At 34.1% G+C, this 16,719-nt stretch overlaps 1 protein-coding gene and 1 long non-coding RNA gene across 12 annotated transcripts in view; one reads left to right on the forward strand and one right to left on the reverse strand.

Moving 5' to 3' along the window:
• Window positions 1-1,249, reverse strand: part of LOC108745701 — a 20,970-nt gene extending 19,721 nt beyond the window's left edge. The window contains exon 1 of the long non-coding RNA XR_001939115.1: window positions 1,176-1,249. This is a non-coding gene — a long non-coding RNA (uncharacterized LOC108745701). The remainder of the gene's footprint in view (window positions 1-1,175) is intronic.
• The window catches only part of LOC108745695 (glutamate-gated chloride channel), a 549,841-nt gene that overhangs the window by 428,355 nt on the left and 104,767 nt on the right, over window positions 1-16,719 (forward strand). The gene's annotated exons all lie outside the window — the stretch shown is intronic.

Here is a 16,719-nt window from a genome sequence, read left to right on the forward strand (position 1 = left end):
ATCTTCTTGGAGGTCAAGATCAATATCAAAATCTTTCGGAAGTAATTTAGAGTGAGTTATGTAAAGATAATCTATTCAGGTGATACGTAATTTTACTTAAATATTTTGGCATTAAATCTTCTTATAGGTGAAAATCTATTTAAAAACATTTATTTGACGTCATTTATGTTCCATTAATGTTTCTGCGAAATTTTATAAAAATCGAAGATTTGACGTTTTTGGAAGTTTATCCTAGAGTCTTGGAACATAGAAAGAATTTAAATCAAGATATATCTAAACATTCTGTCATTACTAATCATATGTTGGAATTTAATTATATTATATGTTCGATTGGAATAATATCAAAATTCTTGATACAGAAAAGATTAATATCCAAAATAATTCATATCAAAGTTCAAAAAAACGGGATTAATTCCCGTTTAATGAATTAATTTAATAATAAATAAAGTTTAATGATTAATGAAGATACTGCATGTATATATGCATTTTCGTATTTTAACATCTTTGATAGGATTTATAATAACGATTATCGATTGTTTACATATTTTATGTCATTCCTTATTACATTACCTTATTACATTTCCTTATTACATTTAGGTCGTTACATTTCAGGTCCTTCTCAGGTGTCACAATTTATTTTTATTGTCATTTTCTCAAGCGTTGTCAGAATCAGAAGTAAACAATGATTATCTATATATTATTATAAGTTTGTCTTTATAATCTCTTTTTTTTTATGAATTTAATTTTATGTAGCGATATTGAAATTACATAAATAAACAAACAAATTAAACGGCGAAAGAAGAGTCATTAGGTTAAAAAACATTTAATTAGTTAAAAATATTAGGCGAAGATACATGAATAGATACGGAACAGCGCATATAGATGTATAAATGTATAAAAATGTATAAAAACCATAACAAGTTTCGGCTACGAGATTGAGCCCTCTTCAGATATAAAGTGTGATAAAATAAAACAATAAATAAAAAACAATTCATGTCGCAATTAACATAAAACGTAAAGAAGTAAAATTCAGATGGATCTCAAAAATACGATTGAGCAATCAAGATGTCCATTATCAAAGCCAGATCGCTAGACAAGACCGAAAAAGAACTTGTAAGAAAAAACAGACTTTAACAATTAGAAACACCGCAATCACGATAAAATTGCACACTTACCAGCAAACTTGAACAAATCAATATGATCCGCCGCACATGCAAAAGTGAACCATGTGTAAACCGTAACACTCCGGCAAGACTGCACACACCGGAGCCGGACATGTCGGCGTCGCTCACGACGTGACCACTCGCTTAAACGGAATACAACGCACTGAGAGAGGAGAGGAGACGGGCCGACAGAATCGAAAGTCATACTTTGTTTATGATCGGTAGATACGCTTTGTGAAGACTTTCGGTGTCAGTTTGTAGATTCAGACTATTTTTTTGTTTTTTAATATGCAACATTTCCGAGATTAGCCGCTTTCTGTAAGAAGGTTCTTCATCCAGGATTTGAACGTCGTCCCATTGAAAATCATGATCATGAAGAAGTCTATGCTCGGTAATGATGGAGCGGGTAGAAGTTTTATATCTAATATGGTTACGGTGTTCCGCAATTCTAGTTTTTAATTTTCTGCCCGTCTGCCCGACGTAAGATGCGTCGCAATCATTACATAAAATTTTATAGACGATATTATTTTTCAATGTACGAGGACAAGTGTCCTTTTGGACTCTGATGTACTTGCTCATCTTATTGGGGCTGTGGAAAGCTACTCTGATATCGCCTTTATTTTTGCGCAAAAATTGTTCTGAATTTTTCTGTGTGAGACGGAATGAAGGGGACCGTAAGCCAAGAGGTAGATTCCTTAGTAACGTCACTATATATGATATTGAAATTATTTCATAACCATAATTTATTTTCACAATGGTTATTCACACCATTCCATGACCATTTGACAATATCTAAGGTGAATTTGTAACATGATTCATTCCTTATCAATATTGATGTATAAATTTAAAATTTAATTAATCAAATAATATCAAGAGAACAATCAAATTACAATCATTTGTGTAACGATAGTAAGATATTAAGGACTACCTAATTAAAGCTGGATGTGATTATAACTTCTGTAACTTTTTATTTTATTTAATGTGTTCTCAACTAAATTAAAATTTGTAATTTGTATTTCTATGCGACTGATAAAAACTATATAAAGTCGAAACTAGTTTCGCTTAATTCTAGTGTGCATTAAACATTAATTTTAATCACTGTCATATAACATGTTAATTTATTCGCTTGTCTTTGGTCGGTTTTTCATTATATTAATAATGTAAGATGCTCTCTCTCCCCCACCCCCTCTCCCTCCCTCCCTCCCTCTCTCTCCTTCTCTCTCTCTCTCTCTCTCTCTCTCGCTTCCTTCCTTTTTTTTTTTCTTCTTTCCTCTCTCCCCTCCCTCCCCATTTCCTCCCTTCTAGGCATACGTACTTTCGCATAAGATGAATGATCGATTACGCGTCTTGTTTTAATTCGATTTGATATTCGGTTTTTCGATGCATCCTATCCCGGTAAACAAATCTTTATCATTAATAATTTTCTGGTAATCATTGTTTTTATTCTCAACTAATCGATTATCGCAATTAAATTCAAGTCTATAAGCTAAAAGAGATTTTTATCTGTATCTACTATATAGAAGAGAATTTCACATTCTTTTTTTTTCACCACGCATTTTAATTTGAACATACCAATAACCTTGGAGCATCTGAGTATGTCATCAACCGTGTGTCAGTTCTAGACGGTTTTTTTCGTGATTCCTAACCTCTAAAAAATTTGCAACGGCAGAATATTGAGCATTGTTGTCGTGTCCAGCTTAAAACTAATTATCTTATTATTTATCTTTACTTCCTAATACTCAAGACTTTTTTTTATTATTATCGTATAATGAGCCTACAAACAAATGCTCATTCAAACTCGAGCATTTCTCAACGTCATCTACTTTACTAGTGCTTGTGTTTTTTGTTCGCATTCCAGCTTTTTTTTTTTAAACATTGATTTTCGGAATAATTTTTTTGTTGTACAAATTTGAATGTACGCCGGACATTTATTACGTCATCTACTTTACTAGTGCTTGTGTTTTTTGTTCGCATTCCAGCTTTTTTTTTTTAAACATTGATTTTCGGAATAATTTTTTTGTTGTTGTACAAACTTGAACGTACGTCGGACATTTATTAATAAGATACGACCTACCGCACTTCTTACAACACTTCTTTAATTTATTTAATACTTGAATTGCCGTATCGATTTCCTCCATGTTGACTTCTCCGCTTGCTGACTTCGTCCATTCTTTTGTCGCTCTTGCATGCCGCCGTCGACTTTTGTATAGCTTAACTTCTTTCCTTGGACATTTCTATAAAATGGCATAATTTGATGACTTTTTCCAGAATTAATTCGTCGCTTTTCTCGTATAGATGTGCTAACTTTACATATTATCATTGATTCGACGAGGCTATCGTTCGATTCGCCAAATTTGCATTTTTTAGCTTGTTGTTTTAACTCGACCATAAACTGTTCCAAGGATTCTCCCGGCTGCTGCTTATACGAGAAGAATTTGTAGCGTTTATACGCAAAATTTTCCAATGGCGGGAAATGGTTTCCGAACTTTTTGATTAATACTTCAATCTTGTTCTTTTCGTTTTCCGCAAACGTAAATGTTTATGAATATATTTTGAAGCTGTTCTCATCGATATAATGGAGAAGTTAAGCACATTGAATCACTTTGCTTTTCTTGTTAACTTTTAACGACACTAGATAATTCTCAAAGCGTGTCCACCATGTTTTCCAATTCTTTGCATCGTTGCTTACCGTGGACATCGCCGCTGTTCGTCTGTAATCCGTCGACATGTTCGTCTGAATTCTTTTGAATTGAAATCTATTGTGTTTCTTTCCTCTGAATTTATGAGGTTATTTATTTAACTCTGCATCATGTAAAGTAAGGTTTGTATAGATTTAAGAAGTACACGATGCACTAGCTGTGTCAGATGCAGACATGTTCTCTATTCTAGCCTCAAACCGCGCGTCTTGCCACCGGCTCGCATCATCTCCTTACACCAATGTCGCTTGTAAACAACGCGTAAACAAGTGACGAAAAACGTACGTCTCTCTAGGCGATCTTATCTCGCTGCGCGTTTGTATTTAGTGGTAGACCAGGCGAATTTGACTATTTTTGTAATTTAATAACGTTAACTAATGCGAAAAATACAAAATGGTAGAGAATTTTTCTATTCAGTTTAGTCCGCTCTATCTACACAAGCACGCTTTGTCAATAATGCGGGACACCCTGCATAAATCGCGGTTAACGCTGGTCAATACGGTCGACACAATACGACAGCACTGTCAATAGCATTTAAGTGTTTGATGCTTAATTGTAGTTAAAACCGTTTAAACTACATTTCAATCGTTAAAATAACAACAATGACAGATTTGATATTGCTCCAATTGCTTTAATAGTATGTGAAATTGTACCTTAACTCGAAACTTTGAAGACGCAAAAAAAAGACAGATAGGTCATAAATATATTAGATATTCATGTTTGTTGTTCGTAAATTTCTTTTTGCGGCGAAAAATATTTTGGTCCATTTTGTCGAATTCACTATCTCCATATTATCACTCTATCTCTCAAAACAAATTTACGCTACGGAGCAAAACCAATCAACGCGCTGGCAGCTGTAGAGTGAATCAATCAAAACATGCTATTTAATTACCTTATTTAATTACCTCCTCTCCTCATATTTAATCAATTAGAGCGTGCCATTTTCCCAGATTCGCCCTGACTAGGCCACGCCTCTGACGCCAGGAATGGAGTGGAAGGGGTTTGTTTTGATGCTCACATGGCTGCCCACATACTACTTATGTGCTTGAAAAGCATAAGATTTCACGTTAAATTACAATTCATAATTGAAGTAGAAAAGAACATTGTATCAAATTTAGGACATAATTTTAAAGATAGCAAATAATAAAATTATTTTGAATCGTATGGTTCTATAAAGAATTTTATTCCGAAAGATATGTATTTTATTTCAATCACATCCATTTTGTCACAAAATTAACACAACATGCAGTTTAGTGGATAGGACTATTTTCTTGTTACACTCATTACACTACAAAAAAATTTAGTTTGTGATTAAAATGCTATTAACAATGGATACTGAATTGAGTTGACTTTTAATAAGATGTGAATAATTAAAAAAGCTATTTTCTACAAAAATTTAATGGCTTTAAATTCTAATATAATGATAAAAATAAAAATAACAAAAGAAAGGTTAAAGCTTTTCCATACCTTAAAAATGCTTCAGAAATTATATATTTAGCTATCAATAAAAACAAATTTTTGATTAGATACAGAATATTAAATAAATTTAATATTTTTATAAAGAGATATAAAGATAAAGATTCGACAGAATGTAATCTATAAAATAATGTAATCTATAAAATTTTACATAATGATTGTGAAGTATCGAACGTTCGTACGGGAGCCAAACGAAGAAACAATTAAGAACAAGAGTCTCTGAATGTAAAAAAAATTAAATCTAGATGTTTCAAAGGACTCTGCTATTATAAATTATATGCTTGAATTTAATTATACGTTTGGTTGGGATGGTATGAAAATACATGATTTTGAACAAAATTGGGTAAATGTTCACTTTAGGACAGTGCTGGAATTTACTTGCACATTTCGTTCTATTTTTAACTTGATTTTTACCCTTTACTTCATCAATCCGCGATCATTGGTATTTACGCTACGCGCGGGTTGGCGAAATAAAGGGCAGTAACCAAGTTGAAAATCACAGCACTGCTTTAAGAAATGCTCCTCCGATTATCTTGACCTTGGCATGTATGTCTTGTCAAGATCGTGACTTTGAATGACCTTTAACAGGTTTAAATCATTCATTATATATTAAAAAGTTATTAACACAAAAATTTTTTTAATAATGCAACAAATAAAAATTAAAGCCTATAACAGTTGAAGTTAGATCTTAAATGCTTTAATAATTTCTATGTGAATTTATATATCACATATGTAGTCGTTTGAACAGTGCGCCGAATTGGTTTTTAAAAAGTAACATCTTGTTTTTGTCACATACAATATGCAGAACATCTTTCCATGTATAACGGTTTTTTACATGAAACAAAATCTACCCCACTTTCTCCCCTGCCTAGAGATATACGACTTCCCACGCGAAGCAAGATCCACTTTCATAAATATTTATATCTAACACTAGATCGCTGACTGCCCTATATATCGTGCATAAAAATTGATTCCAAAACCTATGTATTACATAGCGTAATAGGAATAAAACGGTCACGTGGTCATAATGTGTAATGGTCGCGATAGAGCCACATCAGCCACACATATTTGATATATGCGTGATATTCGTACTTTTTACGTTAAAAGTTACAATGTCGGTATCTTGCCGTGTGTAAAAGTTGTCACAGTTTAAGTGAAAAAAATCCGGAGATAATATTTCGTAGGTAAGTTGCAATCAATCATAGTATATGGTGTAACATGTGGACTTACATACGTATGCGTTGACTAGTAATACATCGCTAGTCTTACAGAGACTAGTCTTACATCGCGAACATGCATCATGAGTTTAGTACATACTTTTTGGAATCATGTATTAGAGCCAAATCAGCGATCTAGTGTTAGATATAAATATCTATGTCACTTCTCCCTTGGCTAGAGACATACAACTTTCCGCAAAAAGCGAGGTCCCATCTCCTCTCCCCCCTCCCCCCCCCCCCCCCCCCCCCCCCCCCCCCCCCCCCGCCTCTCTAGAGGCGTTCGATTTTCTAAGATCCACCTGCGTAAAAAGTCGTTACGTTCCTAGACAGGGAGAAAGATGGAGTGGACCTCGCTTCACGTAGAAAATCGAACGTTCGTAAGCAGAAGAGACAATGTATTGTAAATAAATCTTAATATGTACAGTAAAATAAAACGTTTTTTCTTAAACTTGTTTTATTAATAACTTTTTAATGAGGGATGAGCATCGATTAAAACCTGTTGAATATTATTCATTTCTTGAAATACATATGTCAAGGTCAAAGTTATCAGCGGTTGCTCCCCTTTTCAATTTTATCTAATCAGTTAATTAAATTTTAAACATTCTGGGAGGCACAATTATTTGCATTGTATTGTTTAGAAAGTATATCTCACAACAAAGTACGACGGATAAATAAAAAAAATTTGGTAAAAGCGGTGGAGCCTTTCTTATGCATATTTTTTGTATATTTTTATGTGCTAAATCATTTGCAAATATTAATTTCAAATTAATCTGATGAGAACATGTTGAAAATTGCATTAAAATAAAACAATTTCATGGAAATTTAAATTTTGCAATTTTCTCATTAATTAACTCAAAATTCACGTTTACATATAGTTAAATATATAAAAAAAAATAAAAAGCATGCATACAAAAAATTGCACCGCTCTAGTTAAAATTGACCTACTTTATTTATTCGTCTAGAACGTCAAGTAAAATAGCTAATTTTGAATACCTAATAATGTGCTAATAATTTATAAATGTTAATTTCAAACTAAACGATCAAATTCGAATTTCGACAAAATACATTTAATGCGATTTTCAATACTTTCCTATCAAACTATTTTGAAATAAAATAAGAAAACGTACATAACAAAAGTTCCATCGTTCAAGCCATACTCTGGTAATTTTACCTATTATTATCACTAATTGAAGAAATAATGTTTGCGCACAATTCAAGTCCCAATTTCATGAGGATATGATTATGTTCTTCAATCTCCATGTCTGTTAACAACTAGTTGCAAAATATATTGAGATGCAATATCCTGACTTTTCTCATAAAACTTATCTACAAAATAAAAATTATATTGTATTATACAAAACTTTTGACAATTTATTTGTGAAAACATAAATTAATAAAATTATATTGTACAAATATTAATTATATTAAAAAATTTCAGAAAGAAAATCATCTTTACACAGATTGCGAAAGCGTGATACTTTTTACAATCTTCGACTTTTGAAACATTTTCATAAATGTTATTGATATGATATAAATTTGAATGCAATCCTCTGTCTAATGAATAATCGATACGTTTTTGAACGATTATTACCTTAAGTTACGGCTTATAATTCAATGATACATGATTGTCAATAATTGCTTTAGGTACTTCATAATTTATTTTTGACATAATTCAAAAATTTGCGTACGCATTTAATGTATTAACTCTTCGCCTTACTAAATGTATAAGTCCGCAATATTTATCCTAAAAACAATAGATATCAAAAAGATTAGACTCTACGCAAGGTAAGAATATATGTAAAACGAAGCTATAGATACCGTATGTTAGTAATAAAACTTTCACTCTTTTCTTTTTAATCATAATGCAATTTGATATCTAATTCCTCAGTGATTTTTCTCAATTATAAATTATATGTTAATATTACGTCCAAACTCCGGTCATATGTGTGGATAAGTTTAGAGAAAAAAGGAATAAGAAGGATGGAATATGGAAGGACGTTACAGCAGACGCTTTGTTTCGTATGCATCCGCGGGAAGGGATGCGTGCGAGATCGAACGCACCTTTTATAGCTCTGGAATATGGATCAAAGTCTTGAAGGGATGCTGTAACACCTGTTTCCAATGAGCAACGCGAACGTCAAGTCGAATTTTGAGCCAAAGAATTTAACTCGGGATCAAACTATATACGATCTCTGACAAAAGGTGGGAGTCGGTACGAGGTCTTACGATTCTAAAATAAATGGAGATTGAGGCATGTCATATTATATTAAAAGTATTCTATTGGGTTATTCGGAAAGTAATTTCGTTTTTTCCCAACAGAGGACTTAATTGTATTTTTTCACAGCCAACTTCACACTTAAGCCGCATAATCATTATATATTTTGACAGCTGATATAGCAAGGTTTGCTTGTGGAAAAATTGATTCAATTGATTCAATTGATTCTACGCAGTAGTTTTTGGTTGATGCCCTATCAAATATGAAAAGTGAAAAGCAGCATTTTCGGCATATTTTACTTTTTTACTATCGAAAAGGAAAAATGCTGTTCAAGTAAGAAAAAAATTATCCGATGTGTGGAGAAGATGTATTGACAGAACGCCAGTGCCAAAACTGGTTTGCAAAATTTCGATCCGGCAATTTTGATGTTGAAGATGCACCACGTTCTAGAAGGCCAGTTGAAGCTGATGAAGACACAATAAAGGCATTAATTGATGCAAATCGGCGAATAACAACTCGTGAGATCGCTGAGAGATTAAATTTATCGAATTCGACCGTTCATGATCATTTGAAACGCCTAGGTTTAATCTCAAAGCTCGACATATGGGTTCCTCATGTTCTTTCGGAAAGAAATTTGTGCCTTCGCATTGACGTCTGTGATTTGCTTCTCAAACATCAAGAAAATGATCCATTTTTGAAGCGCATCATCACTGGGGACGAGAAATGGGTTGTCTACAACAATGTTAAACGCAAGAGATTATGAAGTAAAAAAGATGAACCGGCTCAAAGCACTTCGAAAGCCGATATTCATAAAAAAAGGTGATGCTATCTGTTTGGTGGGATTTCAAAGGAATCGTTTTTTTTGAGCTTCTACCGGACAACACAACGATCAATTCTGAAGTGTACTGTCATCAGCTGGACAAATTGAATGATTCACTTAAACAGAAAAGGCCAGAATTGATCAATAGAAAAGGTGTAGTGTTCCACCAAGATAATGCGAGACCTCAAATAAGTTTGGTAACTCGCCAAAAGCTTTTACAGCTTGGATGGGATATACTGCCACACCCACCATATTCTCCAGATCTGGCACCTTCTGATTATTATTTGTTCCGGTCTCTACAAAATGTTTTAGACGGTAAAGGTAAAAACCTTTACTTCAAATAACGAAGTCAAAAATCACCTGGATCAGTTTTTTGCCAGCAAAGAACAAAAATTTTATGAGCGTGGAATTATGCTACTGCCAGAAAGATGGCAAAAGGTATTGGACCAGAATGGACAATATATAATTCAACAAAATATTTATTCACTATAAGAAAATCGTCTTTCATTTTCATAAAAAAAAAACAAAATTACTTTCCGAACAACCTAGTAGTTTATTATTAATCCAAAATTTCTTAGTATTATATAGAATATTTTTAGGTAACATACAATATTTTTAGGTAAATGTATTTGTATTTGCAACCAACATATTATAAGAGAAATCTAGCCTTTTAATAAGAATTGTATATTATCAGTTGTATCTGCATTGGTAATTATTATTTTAACATGTTATAAGAGTAAGCTAATATTCTCTCTTAAATAATCTTATATTTCTAATTTATGTTATTGTTGTACTTATTTTTATAAACTATTGTAATTATAATACTATGGTATAAGCTGTTGTACATTGCGAAACGCGGTTATAACTTAAATCATTAATCGCAGAATTGCTAATTAATTACATAAAAGATCAATACGAGGTATGTACAAAAAGTGTACTCAGTTCACCAAAAATCCAAATTAAATTATTCTGTAATGGAGATGTGGTCACCTTCGAAGTACTCTCCCCTTGACAGAATACACTTGGTCTAACGCTTCTCCCATTCCTGAAAGCAGTGCTGCATGACTTTATCAGTTCTTTTAGAAGCTTCGTTATTTCTCGTTTTATGGTATCAACAGCCACAAAATATTCAGCCCGCATGATATTTTTTACTTTAAGGAACAGGTAGAAATCACAGGGTGCTAAATCAGATGAATAGGGAGGGTGGTCTATGATAGTGATATTGTTTTTGGCTAAAAACTCGCGCGTAACGAACACAGTGTATGAAGGTGCATTGTCCTGATGCAGAATCCATGCTTTCTCCACCTACAATTGGGTCATGTACGTCGCACACGTTTACGCAGACGCTTTAAGACTTCAACATAGAATTTTGCATTACTAGATTTACCTTCTGGAACATATTCATGATGAACAACTCCACAAATATCGAAAAAAACTATGAACGTGGTCTTGATTTTTGAACAACTCTTGTGCGCTTTTTTGATACGAGGCGAACCATGGTGCTTCCACTCTTCACTCTGTCTTTTTGTTTTAGGATCATACTCGTAAATCCAAGATTCGTCTCCAATTATCACCTTGAGAAAATTTGAATCTTGGGCATTTTCGATTCAATCATTGCAATAGTCAACACGTCTTTTTTTTTTACTCGTCAGTTAAAACTTTCGGAACAATTTTTGCACACAGCTTCCAGAAATTTAAATCTTCTTTTAAAATTGTCTGAATACTACCGTTACTTATACCAAATTTTTCTGGAATCATTCTAGTGGTAATTCGACGGTCTGCCTTTACCAAATCGTGAACACGTTGAATATATTCTCATCGACACGTGATGTTGAAGGGCACCTCGCTCGTGCGTCGTCATCGACGCTGTCCTTTCCCTTCTTGAACCGATCTATCCATTTATACACAGTTCTACACTTCATGGCAGATTCACCATACACCATTTCCTACATTTGTAGAATTTCTTGGTCGTTTTTGCCAAGTTTTATGAGAAAGTATTTAGATGTTGGTTCTTTACACGATTAAAACGTTTCGCTCTATTCCGCCAACAAAAGTACGTTAATAAAAACAGACATGAAAAGCAGAGATCTCACTCGACCGTAACCTAACTTTTACTAAGGATACGTGACGCTTCCCCCGAGACGTTACACCACTATACAAGCTTACAGCGTCACCATGTCGGCAGAATAAAATTCACTGCATTTTTTTGTACACACTTCATATACATGTTTTTGCCAAAGTTAGATCATTAGCGAGCGTGAGTCTGTCGTGTGCGTGCATGTATACGGAGAGGCAATACAGGAATTAGTTAATTTCGTAAATTACGGAGGAAGAGGAGAAGAGATTATAAAAGAAATTTACAGGAACGAGATAAGATTCGGATGATCGTGGAAGGAGAGACTAGGATGTGAACATGTAAAGTGGCTGGCCAGTTATGGTATTTCAAATTTCTTTTAGGTCAAAATAACCGATTATGTATGCATCTGGTGGGAGAGGTTGTGTTGCACGTGGAAATCGGTTAAATAAGGGCTCAAAAGAATCGGGATGAATGGGGAATTCATCCCGATGATTCTTTTGAGCCTATTCGTTTCACGGTGGAAGGAAACTCTTCCAGGAACTCTATGCTCGAGATCGAGTCAGCCGGTAACAATGGTCGAGATGATGGAGGGATGGATTGAATGGAAAAGTCGGGAGTTGGAGGTGGGAAGTCAGGGAAAATTCGCTCCATCAGAGCATCCAAAAACGCGGGTGATGAAGATCGAGGAGGAAGTGAAAGAGTTCGAGAGGGAGGTGACGGAGTTCGAAGGGGAGGTGAAGGAGAAAGAGAAGATCGCTTCTAATGCGTCTTGGTTAACAGGTAGAGCCGACGAAGCCGGTAGTGGCGAAGGTGGTGGAGGCAATGCGTCCTCGGCTGGGTGACTCCAATTCTGAGAGATCTCAAGGTACTCCTGGTACTTGGTCTAAGAGTCTCCGCGCTTCACAGTAGGCCCGGCTTTTAAGCCAACTCTTGTGGGGGCGGTTTAAGCGTGGCACTACGATTTTGCGTTGGGTTAGGCCTTGCGGTGAATATACAGATATATAAATTAAGGGGGAACTTACTACTACTCTGCAGGTTTTGGCTTTTGAAGATGATTATTGGAGGTCCGATCTCTGTGTCTGAAGGACTCCAAGACCTTCGAGTTTATCCTCGGTGATAAAAGGTGATCTTAGCTGGATGTCTCGGAATGTTTGGACACAAGGGGAGGGTTGACCCAGCGAATTGGAAGCTTCGATCGAGTCACTTGACGGTATCGCGAATAAGATGACTTGAGTGAGCCAATCGCGGCTTATCACCAGAATCGGTTAAGCGATTTTTGCGGCCGGTAGTGTCGATTAGCTAAAAAACTTTTACTGTATAGTCGCAAACTGGCAGAGTTTCGTGTTGGAGATAGAGTTTGACTGTCTGTCTGTTTGCAAAGAACTTCCTTTTTATATTTGCGAGTTAGTAATGTCGCGTGCAAACCTCGCTATATTACTGGTCTAATCTAGGATTAGGATTAAGGGTATCACTTATGAAATGGGATACTGGGATATGTATCTAAAACAACTGCTGTGATCGACCATTTGCCGGATGTTCAATAGTCACACATGTGTCATTTATTACAAACAACTGCTGTTTCAGTTTGTAATTCTTAATTTATTTACTTCTTCTGTTCCTCAGGATAAAGTTCTTCTATTTGACACTTGATTCAAATATTTAATCCAATAACTTCGTGGATTCCAATAACTTAGTGGATTATTAGTCTAAACAGGCAAATGTTATTCAGCTCGTCGTTATTGTAATTCCAATGGTAGAAACAGATGATCTACCCGATATTACTTGTTAATAACTTTTATAGTGACGAAAATTCTAATCAAAGAAAAAACTGTGGAATCTGGATATAACATTAATATGACAGATTTTCTAATTTTATACGTACTCATCTTAATATTTAATAATTAATTTAATATAGCCGAGCGACATTTTTTCTGCTAGATTTATTTATTTGAAAAAAACGCGTCAATTAAATTGATTCATTTTTTTCATCAATGAATAATTACCGATACTATTTTTCGCGTGTGTGTATACATGCTTTATGTGTGTGCGTGTGTGGGGAGGAGGGGGGGATATTAGAAAGTTTTTGCAATACTCTTTACCATGTGCGTATGCGTAATTCGGCTTTCCACTAAATAACACATTTTAGCGTTCACCGTATCTGGATACACGGTATTGCAAAAACTCCCTAATCTCACTTCCATTTCGCAATATACTCATCGAGGGTGCGTTCGAGGACAGCGCTGTTGCTCGTTCTATCCTTGATTAATGTAAGTTGCCATCGAGAGTTCAAATCGGGCCAAAGTCGAATCAGAGTCGGATTGAATTGAATGTTTTTACGATGGAAATACTACGAACTCTAATAAAATTTTAAGGTAAAATTCAAATGAGATTTGGTAAAAACAACAAGAATCGAGATTAATTGTTATAATAATATTGCCAACAGGATGAATCCAAATTGCGTTGTGCACATCAAACGTGAGCAAATGTGTTGTGTACATACGAGTATTTTCACTTTATTATAATAATAAGCAAAAATCAAGAAAAAAACAAATTGATCACTCGAGACGTTCAATCCTTTGAACATAACTCTGCAACTCTAGCGTAACTCTGATTCAGTAGGAACAGGCAAGCCAATTTAATTCTAACTCGATTCTGACCTGATTTTGACCCAATTCGAATTCTTGATGAAAACTTCGAGGACGTTTATACTGGTCGTAAGCGTATGCCGTAATCTATAAGAATTGACCAATCACAGTCGCGTATTCTCCTCTCATTCGACTGTAAAAGGGGAATATCCGACTATAATTAGTCGATTCTTACAAATTACGGCATACGGATACGTACATAAACGCTTCCTTATGCCTGTTCTACAATAGAGTCGCAATTCGTAAGAAATTGGCTAATCACAGTTGAATACAAAAATAATCTACAATTGTTAATAATAACTACGATTTGTTCATTTCTCACAGCTTACGGTTTGCCATCCTATTGTGGAACAGGCATAGACCTTGTTCTACGTCTAATAAATAAGGATAAAGTTTAGTTTAGTTTAGTTTAGTTTAGTTAGTGACACGGTAGCGTTGACAGCGCGCTCCGAACCTCTCAAGTATAGAAAGTGCAAAATGATGCAGAGAATGGCTGAGTTCGATATTAGTCGTGTTTCCAAATGCACACAATCATGCATCGCTAGCCTCTAGCGCCAGGAGCTATACAACCGTATATTTTCTTCTAATCGCGATAATGATGACAACAATAACGACATATCTTAAAAATGATAATTCAAAGATTTGCATCGCAATATCTTCGCTAGCACACGTAAAGAAAAAATAAAAGCACTTTTATTATATAATCCGAGTGGAAACTATTGAGTGTATATTAGAACTCGATTGAGCGTATATAAAATTTGATAAGCTGTTGAGATCCGATAATCTCGATCTGAGTCCGCAACTCACGAGATCATGTAAAAAAGCACGGCCAGTTTCGCGCCATGATATTGTTGCCCATGATATAAATACAAGGATACACTTATGTGCATACAATAGATAAATCACATGACGGTCAAGCAACCAAGAATTGTCATCAAGCTACATCATCATTACGCGGTGAATTCAAAGTTATTACAGTTAATTTCTTTGCAATATACATTATAGAAAGTTATTTATCTTGCCATTGTTGTAGGCATTATTGCAAAAAAAAACAGACATTTTATTGTGAATTTTCTGTAATACATTAATACGAAGTACTGATCGTGAGATATGAGATACGTACGTTTAAGTATATGTTAAAGTTTTATAACGGGAAAATTGTATAAAAGTAATATTTTGTTAAAAATAAAATAAACATAAAAGTTAATTTTATTATTACATTAAATTATTTTAATTGTAATACATATAAATAAATGTATACTTTACATTTAATACATGAATTACATTATTAAATTGACATTGTAATTTAATTATAAAAGGAGAGTGTATAAAAATAACCAAAATTGACCCTGAATGAGCATCTTTAAAACATATGCAGTTGTCATTTTGAAAAGTCCGTACATTCATGAAAAAATGCTTATTCATCCAGGAAAGTTTGGGAAACCTTCCAAAAAAAATAAAATATGTCGTTTAAACGCTCTGCAAAGAAATTTATTTTATGTCTAATGAACGATGACAGATTTCGTAATGGTGTATTTATATTTTAACATAAGTTGGATCATAAAATACTATAAGAATACTAGGAAGATCTACATATATATGTGCGTGCGTGCGTGCGTGCGTGCGTGCGTGCGTGCGTGCGTTCGTGCGTTCGTGTAAGGGTGTATCAAAAGTCTGGAAACAGTCGAATATCTCGAAAGTAAAGCATTCTTAAGAAAAATGTTTCAGGCAAAAATTGTAAGGCTTAAAAAGATCTATTCATTGATTACATTTGCTTGATCTTGGGTAGCGTCTCCAAGACCAGATCAAGGTCAAATTGATTTTTTTTTTAATAGAATATCTTATTTTTGATACCAGAACCTAATAGCTAATGTCAAAAGCTCCAAAACATTATAATGAAATTATTTTTTGTTAAGTATTTTTTGAGTTATAAGGCTTGAAAATTATAATACCGCCGGCATTAGCATTGCGCAAAGTGTCCGATCAATGGCTAAAACCTTTAATATACAATATATGTGTGTGTGTGTGTATATATATAGTATATATATATATATATGTATATATATATTGTATTTTTTTAAATATAATATAATATACATATTAGGTGTACAAAAAAGTTCTGAGCTTTAGATTTGATACAACCGAAATAACAATTTAAATTTTATATATCTTCCCGCCCTTTTGGGGTTTTAAAACAGTAACATTTAACCTCCTGAAATGCGATACGGTTTGGCGTTTGATGCACATAACCTCAAAAATCAGTAGTGTTCACGATGGCAATTACAAAAGAGCATATTCGATTTTCCATCCACTTCGCGTTTCATCTGAAGAAAAATGCTGCTGAAGCCACTGAAATGATTTGTGCTGCATATGGAGAGAACGCTGTAAGTCATGCAACATGCAAAAGGTG

The sequence above is a fragment of the Trachymyrmex septentrionalis genome, unplaced genomic scaffold (genome assembly GCF_001594115.1).
Source record: "Trachymyrmex septentrionalis isolate Tsep2-gDNA-1 unplaced genomic scaffold, Tsep1.0 scaffold147, whole genome shotgun sequence".
NCBI classification, from domain to species: Eukaryota; Metazoa; Arthropoda; class Insecta; order Hymenoptera; family Formicidae; genus Trachymyrmex; species Trachymyrmex septentrionalis.